The sequence below is a fragment of the Mauremys reevesii genome, linkage group 11 (genome assembly GCF_016161935.1).
Source record: "Mauremys reevesii isolate NIE-2019 linkage group 11, ASM1616193v1, whole genome shotgun sequence".
NCBI lineage: Eukaryota > Metazoa > Chordata > Testudines > Geoemydidae > Mauremys > Mauremys reevesii.
The window spans coordinates 68,586,987-68,601,909 of record NC_052633.1 but is presented as its reverse complement, the minus strand read 5'-3'; the positions used below and the strand labels follow the sequence as shown (position 1 = coordinate 68,601,909).

The 14,923-nt window shown below is 42.6% G+C and overlaps 1 protein-coding gene across 23 annotated transcripts in view; it reads left to right on the top strand.

The window, feature by feature from the left end:
• Positions 1 to 14,923, top strand: part of GLI2 (GLI family zinc finger 2) — a 396,028-nt gene that overhangs the window by 160,940 nt on the left and 220,165 nt on the right. Inside the window, exon 2 of one of the 23 annotated variants that reach the window (XM_039494658.1) lies at positions 7,713 to 7,774. The exons of 21 other annotated variants lie outside the window; for them this stretch is intronic. The gene's annotated coding sequence lies outside the window, so the exon portion shown is untranslated. Of the gene's footprint in view, positions 1 to 7,712; positions 7,775 to 14,664; positions 14,758 to 14,923 lie in introns of those variants that run through there. One more of the 23 variants, XM_039494660.1, reaches the window with a different exon arrangement.

Below are 14,923 nucleotides of genomic sequence, written 5' to 3'. Positions count from 1 at the left end.
TAGCTAAAAGATGACAAATGGAGTGGTTGGAATATAAATCTAAAAATATCTGAAGGTAGTAAACACCAAGGCTGGGAAGAATTATTTAGAGTGATACAATGGTGTGTAAATAGAAGTAATGGGATGAAATTTAAGAGAGGGCAAATTTCAGCTGAATAATGGGAGAATCTTCGTGACAGCATGATTTATGAGGCCATGGAATGATCTCTGACTGGGAGTGATGAAAGCTCCATTGCTTGGTCTTTTTAACTTGGGGCCAGATCCTGTTTGCTGTGAAGCTAGTGTTTTTCACAACCTTTCAGTGAAACATTCATTTCACCTTTTATAAGTGTAACACACTGATATACAAACTATATACGGAAATCACTTTATCCATCATTGAATGCATCTATCTCTGGGGTGAAAAGCAGCAACTACTAGCAATACAGCACTTGAGGAGAGGATGTGAATATACCATGCCCAACTGAGTTGGAATTTAGCCAAGACACCCCTGCTCTTACAAAAAGTTACATTGGATCTGTACTAACCACGGTGATCTGGACCTCTCTTTATACAACTCATACTTCTGCCCATTGGGGCATTCTACTGTTACCATTTTGGGTTTAGTTCAGTTGTGGTCTTTGCAACAAAGAGACATCAAAGTTCTGCTTCAGCTCTGTGTTCAAACCAAGAAATCTTCCACTTTGCTTCAAAGAACTCAGGACAAACAAGCCCTCATTGATGCATATGGTCTGTAGTCTTTTTTACATCTACAATACTGTACCTTAACTTTTTCTTTTGAAACTCTCATTTCTTCTTCTGCTTTTCACTTCACTTGAAATGCAAACCAAGGTCAAAGGATCACTTTCCTACTGGTGAAACATACTGCATTGTCTGTCATTTAAAAATATTCTTTATACTGTCTCCAGAAGGGTTGATTTCTTCACTCTTTAAACCTAAGAATGACTCTCCTAGAATGTCCTCAGCTTTTCCTTATCTTGAAGGTCTAAATTAGAAAATTAGGCAAAATAGCCATGTAAATCAAGTTATAGCATCTTGACTAAAATGGTAGTTTATCTTCAGTGCGGGGCGGATGGCCGAGATTCATGTAATTAGAGAAATGAATGCAGTTGTAGCATTTAACATATACTGGTAATTCAGCTGTTTCATTGAAGAGAGGGAGGACAGCAAACTTTAAAGCATTGGCTTGCTCAGAGCACAAATTAGACCAGAACTAAAACTGTTGAATAATTGTTTTAAAATATGTTGTGTACATCAGTGTGATATACTGTGTTAATACATCTCAGCCAAAGTTGTGAATTATATGCCTTTTGAGTTTAAGGGATGAACTGACAACGAGTATAATCTTTTCTAGCTTCTGAGGCCATTGTTGAAAGTCGCAACTGTGTGTCACTGATGGAAATGATGGAGTCTGAATGGAATCAGAGCTATGGAGCTTTGCTCATAATAAAGAACCATGCAGCTGATTCGCTAATATATATAACGCTCTTGAAAGAATTTAACTTGGTTCTGCTAGTGAAGGCAGGGGACTGGACTCAATAACCTTTCAAGGTCCCTTCCAGTTCTATGAGATAGGTATATCTCCATATATTATTATTATAACTCTAATGAGTAACAAGACACATTCTAATCATACATGGCTGACAAAGAAGATGAGGCTAATTAAGATGAGGCTTATGTGGTCAAACTGCTGCATCTGGTGGTCAAGTTGCTATCAGCCATTACTGGAAGTACGTGCAAATTGTGTCAAATAGGTCTTTGATAAAGCCTAATGGTAAGGAACATGCTGATGTAAGTGTGCACATGCATGGATATGTGTCTGTGTAGAAGGGACTTCCCTCAGATCTTCCTCAGGGTGAATCATAGATTCATAGAATATCAGGGTTGGAAGGGACCTCAGGAGGTCATCTAGTCCAACCCCCTGCTCAAAGCAGGACCAATTCACAACTAAATCATCCCAGCCAGGGCTTTGTCAAGCCTGACCTTAAAAACCTCTAAGGAAGGAGATTCCACCACCTCCCTAGGTAACCCTTTCCAGTACTTCACCACTCTCTGAGTGGAAAAGTTTTTCCTAATATCCAACCTAAACCTCCCCCACTGCAACTTGAGACCATTACTCATTGTTCTGTCATCAGGTACCACTGAGAACAGTCTAGATCCATCCTTTTTGGAACCCCCTTTCAGGTAGTTGAAAGCAGCTATCAAATCCCCCCTCATTCTTCTCTTCTGCAGACTAAACAATCCCAGTTCCCTCAACCTCTCCTCATAAGTCATGTGCTCCAGCCCCTAATCATTTTTGTTGCCCTCTGCTGGACTCTTTCCAATTTTTCCACATCCTTCTTGTAGTGTGGGGCCCAAAACTGGATACAGTACTCCAGATGAGGCCTTACCAATGTCGAATAGAGGGGAATGATCACATCCCTCAATCTGCTGGCAATGCCCCTACTTATACAGCCCAAAATGCCATTAGCCTTCTTGGCAACAAGGGCACACTGTTGACTCATATCCAGCTTCTCGTCCACTGTAACCCCTAGGTCCTTTTCTGCAGAACTGCTTCCTAGCCATTCGGTCCCTAGTCTGTAACAGTGAATGGGATTCTTCCGTCCTACGTGCAGGACTCTGCACTTGTCCTTGTTGAACCTCATCAGGTTTCTTTTGGCCCAGTCCTCTAATTTGTCTAGGTCCCTCTGTATCCTATCCCTACCCTCCAGCGTATCTACCACTCCTCCCAGTTTAGTGTCATCTGCAAACTTGCTGAGAGTGCAGTCCATGCCATCCTCCAGATCATTAATGAAGATATTGAACAAAACCGGCCCCAGGACCATCCCTTGGGGCACTCCACTTGAAACCGGCTGCCAACTAGACATGGAGCCATTGATCACGACCCGTTGAACCTAACGATCTAGCCAGCTTTCTATTCACCTTATAGTCCAATCATCCAGCCCATACTTCTTTAACTTGCTGGCAAGAATACTGTGGGAGACCGTATCAAAAGCTTTGCTAAAGTCAAGGAATAACACATCCACTGCTTTCCCCTCATCCACAGACCCAGTTATCTCCTCCTAGAAGGCAATTAGGTTAGTCAGGCATGACTTGTCCTTGGTGAATCCATGCTGACTGTTCCTGATCACTTTCCTCTTCTCTAAGTGCTTCAGAATTGATTCCTTGAGGACCTGCTCCATGATTTTTCCAGGGACTGAGGTGAGGCTGACTGGCCTGTAGTTCCCTGGATCCTCCTTCTTCCCTTTTTTAAGATGGGCACTACAGTAGCCTTTTTCCAGTCATCCAGGACCTCCCCCGTTTGCCATGAGTTTTCAGAGATAATGGCCAATGGCTCTGCAATAATGCATTGTGCACTGATCTAAAACATGTCCTATCGATTAGTCCTGTTTGGCTGCTGATTTAATAAATTAGTAGTTACATTCTTTGTGCCATTTTCCCTGTAGCAATTAAAAAGGGAGCTCAGAAGGAAAAGGACTGCAGACATCCTCAGCCTTTGCTGCTCTCCTCCTGCCCTAAATGTAAATCTTCATGGTCCATGCTCAAAGATGTGCCCTGACCAATAAAAACACATTCTGATAGTAAATGAATAAGCACTCAAAGCCAGAGGCATGAGAATATGTGTGAAAAAGACACCTCTCCCCAACTTCTGTCTTTTACACTATGTGGGGAAAAATACCACCCTTCTGACATATTTGAATACACCCTTCTGCCATCCTGTGCTACCCTTCTTGGCCATAATGTAATGGCTTTGTGTGTGATGATGATTTCCTCTAATGGCTGGTCCAAAGGGGATAAAAGCCCTACTGCTGCTAATATCTAATGGAAGCTCATTATTAGTTCAAGTGGCAGAGATCTGTGCTTTTGGAGCTGAAAGACTAAGGTTCTAGTCCCATCTCTGTGTGTGTGATTTAAGCTAGTGATTATGCATTAGTGCTTGTGTTGTCTCGAGTCAAGGGATTAGTTGCTCCACCATACCGCTTGCTGCTAGTCTCTTCTTCCAGTCAGGATAGGAGTTTAGATCCTGCACTCTCCTTTTGAGATGGTCTTTCCTGCAGTTCCAATAAGCCACTCTACAAGTAAACCAGTTTGAAAAAAACAGGTTAAATGCCCCCATGTCCAAGTCTAGTAGGTTTCAGATGCTGGTGATGAAGATTTTTAAAATCTGAGCTGTGGGTACAGGTTTTGGCCATTGTTCTGTTGTTAATTTTCCTTAGCAGACTTTAAAGACTGTAATGTGGCAGGGCAAACTTAGTTGACCAAAACAATCCTACTCAACAGCATTAGGTTCTACAGTCCTACCTGGTCTTAACCCACCACTGGCTCTGCATCAAGGACTTCTTTAATGCTGTTAACTATATAACCCTTTTCCCCACATAGGCATCCTCCATCTTTACATCCTGGGATTCTATCAGGTCACCAGGCCTATGCCCTGTGATGCACGATTGTTTCCAACAAATACATTGGGAATAAATGTCTATAACAATTACAGGATGTTCATTGGCTTTTTGTGGAATCTCTTGAAACTTATGAAGTGAGTTCCTGTTGGTGTTCTTTGGTTCTCTCTGCATGTCTGCAAACTTGTCAGAGGAGGAATACCCTGGATTCTAAAGATTGTCTCTCGAGTCAAATACATTTGAAAAAATGATGACACCCTAATATTGCATGTGCCATCTTGTTATATGACAGAAAATTCAAGTGAACTTACAATTCTGTTATACAGAATTTCTGATTAGAAATGGATCTAGACATGTGTACCACCCAGACGTTCCTTGGTGTTGGCTAGGGCCTGCCTTTTATTATTAATTGTAATGATACATTTTTTAAATATACGTATACATTGAGGCATGTCTCCAAAGGATCTGAAAGAGACAAGCCTGGGCTTTAAAAAAAAAATTATAGGAGCAGGTTTTTGGCAGCCCTTATTGCATAAGGTGGATCCTGTCAACAAAAGCACCTTTTATTTAATAGTAAGACTAGGAACAGCTCTGGCTAGCTGCAGCTTATTCCTACCATTGTCAGTTTAGTCAGGTGAGATAAGCTGTTATCCACATGATAACATCTTGGTTCCTAATCACTTTCATGTACTGTTTTCACAGGAAAAACAAAACCATTAATATAAAACGCTATGTTTTTTATGGGTCCTCGTGCTTGGTGAATGTTTAGTGGATTCTTTCAAGTCGTCCTGAACAGTCATAGAATATAGAACTCACTGGACCTCAAACAGAATTCATGCATTGTGAATTTGCTTTGCACTTCTCCTAGTAAAAGCAGGGTGAGGGACTGATGATGGATTATGGAGATTTTCCCCTTCACATTTTCAGTTCACAGCCGGTCCAGTAGTCAGTAATGGCTGAAGGTTGCTACTATTTGATGGTTGTTTGCCTGACTTAGTAATACTTTTGCAGCACTTTTCACCCATACCTCTCAAAACTCTTTAAAAAAGGTGGCTAGGCATTATTATCCCCAGTTTGCAGATGGGGAAGCTGAGGCACAGAAAAGTGAAATGGAAGGAAAAGCTCATGGAGCCAGTCCAAAGGTAGACCTGAGAATATAGTGCCTGGATATCCTGTCTCCCTGCCCTGTGTTCTAACCAACAGACCACTGTTATGGCACTATGTGAACTGAATCTGACTGATTTGATTTTTGGCGCACAGAAGAGTTCCAGAGCTATGGATCCAGTATCTTTCACCAGCATAAAATTCCCTTAGAAATGTAAGGGGAATGAAATAATTAACAGCCAGCTAACCTCCCCAGATTAGTCTTTCCTTGTGCTTTCTCGCCAATTCCTGCTCCTTCATTATGACCTCTACCTTTAAAATCCTGGAATTAATGAGGTTGAGAGGTGGGGTGGGGACAAATATTAGAGAAACTGAGCACAGATCTTAAATTTGGTGTGTGTTAAGCCAGTGTCTATTCACTGTGGGTCAATTTTGTAACGTATTCATGTTGAGTAGCGTTTATTCACTGGGACTACTCGCATGAGTAAGTGCTGCTTGGCACGAGTAAGCATTGTGGAATCAGGCCCCAAAGAAGCAGTTCAGACACCGTAGTGTGTTGTGTCCCCAAACTTTCCTGTTTTGAATAAAATTTTTCTAGCTGAGGTTTTGCAGTTATGAAGACTGAAGCCAGTTTAAGAAAACTTCATGATGCAAAAATTAAGTTTTCTCTCAGAAGTTGCAGTTTGCCAAAACAACAGTGCACATTCCAATGGAGTTGCAATTTGGCAGGATCCAAGGATTTCTTTTCTCCCTTTGAACATCTGAAGAAAATGGAAACCTGGCATCTTAGCTGTTCATGGTTTTCTACACATCCCCCCTCAACAGCTGGGACAAGCTACTCTGCTTTATCACACATTTCCCTTGTTTTATGAATCACCACCTACTCTCTGGCCAGTTAGCATACAGTATTCTTCACTCTCTGGAAGCTCTCGTGTTTGGCTAAGGCTAGGAGAAGGGTTTTAAAGGGACTTCTCAAGGATAATGTCGATCTCAAATTTAGTTGTGTATATATATAGATAGATATGTATTTAAAGCCATACATGGGGCTTAGTTATGGCTCTTATGAATTTGTCATGTCACGCTGGGGAGGGGAAGAAGCACACAGTCCAAGTGGAGGTGCCTGGCATTTGTAGAGGCCAAGACCCTTAGATGTTTTGGGTGAGCATGAAAAGGGGTACGCTTCAACAGATGTGTCTAGTGATCCCCCTGAGTGCAGCTGTCCTGGTGTGTGTGGGTAGCAAGTGCCTAGAAAGCACACCTCTAGGACCAATATTGCTGTGTTTCTAGCCTCCAACACTGGAAGCCACATTATACCAGACCGTATATGGCAGCACCTAGACATGGGGTAGAAGGCTCTTTTCTTTTCCCTAGAGCCATAGTGAGGCAGATTTCAGCTTATCATTAGCAGTGTGCACTTTTCCTAAAATGCAGAATGGATGTAAATGTCCCAGCAGAGTAATCCAAGAAAGTAGTAGGAGAGCAAATCATCCAATTCTTCTGCCCTTAACTGGAGCTTAGAAGAAAGCTGAGGTGATAGGCCATTCCTCAGTGGAACAGGGAAAAGAGTCAAAGCACCAGAGATGCTTGAGCTAGTCTTCTCCTCCCCCCACCTCCGGTCAATTTTAGATATCTCTTCCCACTATACTATAGTGCCTCACTAATTCACACCAATATCTAGAAGACCTGTTACAAATGACTTAGTTTTGTCAATTAGCAAGTCAGCACACATACATAATGAAAGGAAAAGTCAGACTACTGCATCACCTAATGTATTTTGTTCCTGTGTTTGACAAGTGTAAGGCAGTCTGTAATTATTAGTTATTTCCTTATATAGTAGTAAATGTTCTGTTGTGTACTTTGGAAAACAGAACTGTCTTAGTAATAGCAGACATCAGCACTGCAAGCTATTAAATCTTTGCTAAAAAATAGGAAGAAGCTACTTTATTCTGTGTGTGTGTGTGTGTGTGTGTGTGTGTGAGAGAGAGAGAGAGAGAGAGAGAGAGAGAGAATGAATTATGGGCTGTGTGGATTAGTTAAGTGCAAATTAGCAAGGTTCTACTGTACTATCATATCTCCACTCACTATAGAAAGAGTTCAGAAGTTCACTGCTCGGGTGGAAGGAAAAAAAAGGGTTGCACTGACTTATTTGTGCTGTTATTAAGACTGTCTGGAGCTGAATAACCCCTCATGAACTTGTATCCTCCATCCCAGCTGCAGCTCTTCAACTCCAACAAAGACCAGTCACTAAATCCAGGAAATGAAGTGACATGTGGGTGAGTTAATGACTCCACACTCACACCCTTTCTGCTGTCCTGAGGGGATGTGACTCCTTGAATATCTTGAAACCCTTGCAGTTCACCTGCAAACAAAATGATATATGTATGTGTCTGTGTAAAAATACATCTATTCCTTTCCCATCCAGAGTAAATTGCTCTCTCCATCAAGTTTTTCCAACACATAGCCTTTTAGAAACCACACTCTCTACAAATTTAGCTATATGGAATTTTTATTCTTTTGATACTTACTCTACTTCTGTGCTTGAAAGGGCCTGCTGTATATTTTCCTGAAGCCTGTATTTACAGTCATAAATGATGATTGCACACACGTTAAAGGGAAGAAATATCACTTTTCAATAACATTTCACTTGAAAACATTGACATTTACCTGAACCACCACTAGTATATTTCCTCCTTGTTGATTAGTCTGCTTTAAAGACTGCTGGCTTTTTCCTTACCATGCTAAAATGGGTGATGGAGTAGTTTGCAGAGAAAGAAATGGGATTAACTCTGTTTCATGCTTTTTGCCAAATATACCTTTCAGGAATTTATAATAATATTCTACACCAGCAGTTCTCAAACTTTAGCAACCTGAGGACCCCCCTGCTCAGCCCTTTCCCTGCCCTTCTACGCCCCTTCCCTGAGGCCCTGCCCCTGTCCTGCTCCTTCTTGGAGGCCCCACCCCCACTCACTCCATTTCCTCCTCCCTCCATCACTCGCTCTCCCCCACCCTCACTTACTTTCATCAGGCTGGGGCAGAGGGTTGGGGTGCAGGAGTGGGTGCAGGCTCTGGGAGGGAGTTTGGGTGTGGGAAAGGGTGCGGGTTGCGGGCTCTGGGAGGTAGTTTGGATGCAGGAGAGGGTGAAGGGTGCGAGCTCTGGGAGGGAGTTTGGGTGTGGGGTTCAGGCTCAGAGCTGGGGTACGGGAGGGGATGAGGGATGCAGGCTCTGGCCGGACAGCGTTTACCTCCGTTGGCTCCCAAAAGCAATCGGCACATCCCTCTGGCAGCGGCTCCTAGGTGAGGGGAGGGTCGGGTCAGGGGGTCTCCGTGGGCCAGAGCCAATGGGAGCTGTGGAGTTGGCGCTCGTGGCCGGAGCAGCGCGTGGAGACCCCCTGCCCCACCCCAGGGTCCACAGGGATGTGCCGGCTGCTTCTGGGAGCAGTGCAGATCTAGGGCAGGTAGGAAGCCTGCCTTAGCCCCGCTGCGCTGCTGGACTTTTAGTTCCTAAAAACTCCCGGTTTGGCTTCAGTAGCCTTTGGGAGATAGAGCCTGATTCTGGGAGATGCTGGGAGGGAGCGGGAGGAGTTGAGTTGATCAGCGAGGCCCACGGACCCTCTGGAGTACCTTTGAAGATCCCCAGGGGTCCACGGCCCCAGTTTGAGAAGTGCTTACAGTACTAAAACCTAAAAATCAAGAAACTGATTCACTTAAGGCCACATATCAAGTCAGTAGTAGGCCAAGGACACCTGCCTTCCAGCTCAGTCCACTAGACCACACCACTTCTGTATGGAGACTATATCCATTAATTTGAGACAGGACACTAGCTTAAAGTGTATAGCAGGGGTTGGCAACCTCTGGCACACGCGCCAAGGGATGTGCTGGCCGCGGCTTCCCGCCTCCCCCATTGGCCTGGAGTGGTGAACCGTGGCCAGTGGGAGCCGTGATCAGCTGAACCTGCCGACACAGCAGGTAAACAAACTGGCCCGGCCTGCCAGGGTGCTTACCCTGGCAAGCCGCGTGCCAGAGGTTGCCGACCCCTGGTGTATAGAAAGCAATTTAGCAATCAACAATTTTATTTTGTAATCAGATGAACTGTTCACATGAGAAAATATATTCAGGAATGTACTGTGTGTGGGTTGGAGGGAAGAGTAAATTGCAATCTGTGAAATTAAGAAACTTCTTCAGCCTTAAGTTTAGTGATAGGCAAAACCCAGAAGTAAAGATCAGCCAAAACTACAAAATTCGTATCTGGATTATGGTTAGTGGTTGGGCCTGTTGTATTTGCAAAATTCAGATTCATGTTCAGATTTTGAATCTTTCCAAAGTTCAGGGTTGTTCAGATCCAGGATTTGGTTTGGACCCATATCTTCCAAGAAGGGATTGGTGACTTTTTTTGGTGGCCACTCACCTGGTTTCAGATCCATGCAATATTGCCAGTTCTCACAATTTTATCCTGAGTCTCATATTGAGACTTTATCTCCTGGAGTCATGTTATTTTATGTGAACTTCAGCAGATACTTAAAAAAATTAAGTTGCTAGCCCTTGTGGTTGCAAAGTAAAACTTGAAAAGTGGCCCAAGTGACCCTAAAGCCTCCAGTACCAGAAGGCAAATACCCAAAATGTATTATTTTAAAATATCTCATGATTTTAAGCCAATCTTATGATTTTGGTGGGCCTCATTCCTGTTTTTTAAGACTTGGAGTTGGAAATACTATTCATGTACAAATCTGAAACTCCGCCTGGGTTTGTTGATGCATGTGGAATCCAATGCAGAGTTTCAAGGAAACCATAGCAGTAGTTGTTTTCTGCAAATACATGCAAAATTCAGGGTTTTGCTGAAAGTATATGGATTCCACCAACATTTAATTCATCAATGGGATCATTTAAATGTGGAATTCTCTTCACCATGCCCCGCAAACTGCTACATGTACCACAGTTCTTCAAACTATCCAAATTTCCTCCTTTCCACATAAACCATCCCTTCCCTGAATTGTTGTCCCAAGTCTTTTCTTATTAAGGGTCAGATTCTACCACCCTTACTCACCCTATTCCATAAGAAATTAGTGGGACTATTCAGAGTAAGGAACTCCTCAGTGTACAGGTGGCAGAGTCTGGCCTTTGGATTGTAAACTCTTCAGGGCTCAGAAATGTGCCTTTCTATGTTTGTGAAGCACCATGTTAATGCTGTGCAAACGCTTGTGTGAGCTTTAGGCCTACTATGGAGGGTTGTGTCCTCCCTAAAACTCAAGCAGATCGATTGAGTGGGCTGTGAGGGGGAGGACCCTTTAAAACACAAGTACCTAAGATGATGACAAAGGGATTGGGGTGAATTATTGGCATAGTGAATGCCTTAAATGCTTTTTTATATGAAAGTCCCTCCACAAGGCTTGCACTTAAACTTAAAAATGATACTCACAGGTTGAAGAAATAGGTAAAATAAAGCTGGTATAGAGAGGTTATAGCTGATTGTTCTCTTGACAAATGCTTTGCCTGTCTCCTGATCTCTGTGCTGCCTGCTGTCTGTCTCAAGCTATTTCCTGATGGTTTACCAGTGGAAGGCACAGGAGTTTTATGCTTACCTCCCTGTGGGCTTGATTCTACTACCTTTGAAGTCAATGGCAAAACTCTCCTGGACTTCAGTTGGGGAAGGATCGAACCCCAAAGGACTTATTGTGAAACTATTGCAAAGCACCAAAGCAGGTTCCAGCCTTTTAAAGGGCCCATTTAAGAAGACACATTAAGCTGGTGCTCCTGGCAAGTGATCCAGAACATTGATGGACACCCCCATCCCTTCTTCAGGAACAGTAGGCCCAGAGGTTCAGGAGAGCGGAAAAATTAGCTTGAAATGCATTAATCCACCATACTGAGATGCAATGTGAACTCCTGGGGGCCAAGACTGGGGAAGCTCCAACTGATAGCTCTACTTTAAAAAGTAGAGAGAGGTTACTAAGTCCACAGGCTCCCAGGAGTAACCCAGATATAGTGAGGACAAGAAGAGCATCAATCAGAAGGAACCACTTTGGTGGCATTGGGGCAATGGGAAAAGCAATCTGACAGCACTGAAAGCTAGATCCGGAGAGGAAGTGGCCTCATTGCTGGCACAAAGTGCCCCTGAAACTGGATGTGATTTATTTTTTTAAATTAAGGGATGCAGAGGGATTAGACCTTTATCTAGATCATTAGAACATCCACAGTGATACTAGGTTTAATAATATTATTTTTTAAAGACAGAGAGACCCCCTTATGTTTCAGGGCATAAGTCAGCCAGTAACTGATGGAGGTTAGGAAGACATTTCCCCTAAGAATAGATTATTCCATAATTGTCCACTACAAGACTTCTTGTACCTTCCTCTGAAATATCAGCTACAGAGGTCTGTGGGCCTGATCCAACTCCCTACTGAAGTCAAAGGAAGCCTACCCTTTGATTTTAATGGGAGCTGGATCGGGGCCTGTAAGTGACTGGATACTAGACTAGGTGAACCGTTGTCCTGATCCAGCCTGGCAATTCCAATATCAAGTGCTAATCATGGTAATGCATACTGAAAAGAGGCTAGATTTCTTTCCAGAGAATAAAAGTCCCAAACTTAAGGAGTTGTTTGTTGAGTGGGGTTGTTTAGAGAAGACAAATAACAGAACAAAAAATCTTCATGAGATACAAACTCATGAAGGGGGGCGGGATAGCTCAGTGGTTTGAGCATTGGCCTGCTAAACCCAGGGTTGTGAATTCAATCCTTGAGGGGGCCACTTAGGGATCTGGGGCAAAAATCAGTACTTGGTCCTGCTAGTGAAGGCAGGGGGCTGGACTCAATGACCTTTCAAGGTCCCTTCCAGTTCTGGGAGATAGGATATCTCCAATTATAAATAAAAAAATGTTTTGCACTTGCTTTTTGTGACACACAAAGGGGGTCAAATTGTAGCACAGCAAAATCTGCTAAAGTTCATTTTAATCTCTCTCTTTTTTTAATGAATTAACAAGATTGTTTAAAAAGAAGGAAAAAAGCCCACTGGGTGAAATCTCCCTCCTACCCTAAACATTAAAAAAATTAATTTAAATTGCCACTTTCCTGAAAATGAGGTGTAAATTTTTGATGATTACATTATTTAATTTCCCAATTGGTTATGAAATTAAGGAAACTGTAATTGTTTGACCTCTCCTTTCACATCGGGGAGTCTAGGTATTATTTTTACAAGAATGCAACAATATAAGAGTAATGGTTTCCCTGCAGGGCTTTATTCCCTTCAATATACAATTTAATGAACTAAAATATACCTCCTCTTCTCAGTGGTTTTGGATGCTATGATGACCTGTGCTGGGCTTGAGTTTGGGATTTTCTCCTAGTTAAATTATATGATGGATCTCACAACTACTACTTCCTGGTGGATTTCACTTACTTACACAGAGCCATTGACTGAATGGACCCCTATGGATTCTGAAGGAGCTTTTCCTCTCACTTAGTTTTCAAGATTTTCATCACTGTATATTGCTATCCTGGAGACTCAGCTCCCAAGTGTCCTGCTTTTTGAGTCCTGATCCTTTTGATCCAGCAAATTTTCCAAATAGAGCATAAACAACTGGGCAAGTAGGACTCTTTCTCATCCTCTCTTTTTCCCTCAGAGTCCTTTGTTACTGAAGATAGCTGCACATTTGGAATTCTAAAAAAAATAATCTTTTTTAGTAAATCCTCCAGCTCACCAATTTGTTGAAATAGGATCAAGTGAGAAATTGACTAGGGCTCTTAGGTGCAATGGTAATACAAACAATAAATAATAACAACAACAGATGCATCAGGTAGGAAAGTACTCACTATTATGAGTACAGTTTATCACCCAGTGTCATGCAAACAATAAGAGTTCACGATAAGTGATGTCCCGGGGCTATATATGACCGATCAGTTATGTACATGGTCATGCAGAATATTTTAGTGTTTTTTTTTAAACAGCTAGTTTGACACATTTGTCGAGATAAAGTTCAGGGTAAAGGATGCACCAAGTCCAAGGCTTCATGTTGGGAAAATAAAACATAGTGGAGAATTTAGGGGAGACTTTTTGCCTTGAAGTTGCCACTTCCTAAATGCATTTTTCAAGGGTAAGAATGAGGGTACAGCTAGTAAAACTAGTGGGGAAGGATACTGCAATATAAAGTAGAAAAATGGCTCTAAGTTCAACCTCATGAGTTCTACCTGCTTGAGAGCCAATGATTTTTCTGACAAACTTGAGGGTAGCTTTGATTGCTTGCCCTGCCTTTATTGCCCAAAGATAAAGTTGCAGACTTATGAATGCTCTTAACAGGCTGCTGAAACTGCATGTTTAGCACAAAATGAAGAGGTTGGTAGGGGAGACGTTTTGATACTGTCCTGCCCCTTCGTAATTCGTGGTGAATTTATTGTAGAGATTTTACCACCAAAGAGAAAGGGACGCTATTGTTCTGAATGCTATCCTACCTTTCAATACATCTTCTACCATTCCCTGTTGCTTCTAAAAAGATGAATTTTTCAGTCCACTTACGTGGCACAAAGTAAACCTAAAGCCGCTGAAGTTTGCCACTGGGGAATTTATGCTACATAGGGGTAAGCAGTCTCTGTTGGCATAAAACTCTGCTACCTTCTGCATCAACTCTGCTGCTGAAAACTTCCTACCTAGCCATAAGGGCAGGATGGAGGCATATTTGAGTGAGGCTGTGCTATGCACAGATTTTCCACTGGGGTGAGATCTATGATTGGTGCAAGCTGAAGCTGTTCCTGCTATAGATAAGCTTGTGCCAGGGCTGGGCAATTGAGAATCAGGTTGCTGCAATCAGCTCTGGGCTGCAGAGCTCTGGTATAGTGAAGAATCAAGCCTTTTGTATTTGACTGTCCAGACCTAATGTCCTGCCATGGTCATCATCAGAGACGATTGACATGTGATTATATGATGTATTTTGCTGCTTTGAAAACAAACAGAAATGTATTCTTGGACTGGTTTTTACTCTCTGCTTCTGCAGAGTTCCCCAGCGTCCATGTTCCCACAGTTACACACAGCAAACTCACAGAATCCAGGGGTGATGTGATTGCACGTGTAATCTCTAAAAAACACACCTGTAGTTGTTTTGTATCACATATAATTCATTACTGAGTGATGCTTCCTGCCCTGTCATCTTCACTCCTAGATGAATGAATTGCCAAGATAAATCAGCTTAGTGCTGAACTGAAGTGGTGGTTCATGTTTAGCTTTGGGTCTTGCACAAGTCGTGGAGAAACCTATTTATATTGGGAAGACTAGGGTACGTTGGAGGTTTCAGCTCTTTTGATATTTGATCCATTCACAGCACGCATGTTCTGCTTCAGCTTTATTTTCCCTTACAGAGGCATAGATCTTGCATGAATCACTATGTCTTTGCAGAGACTCAAATGTGCAAAGGTATTTGTGCTGAAATCTCAACAGGCTGT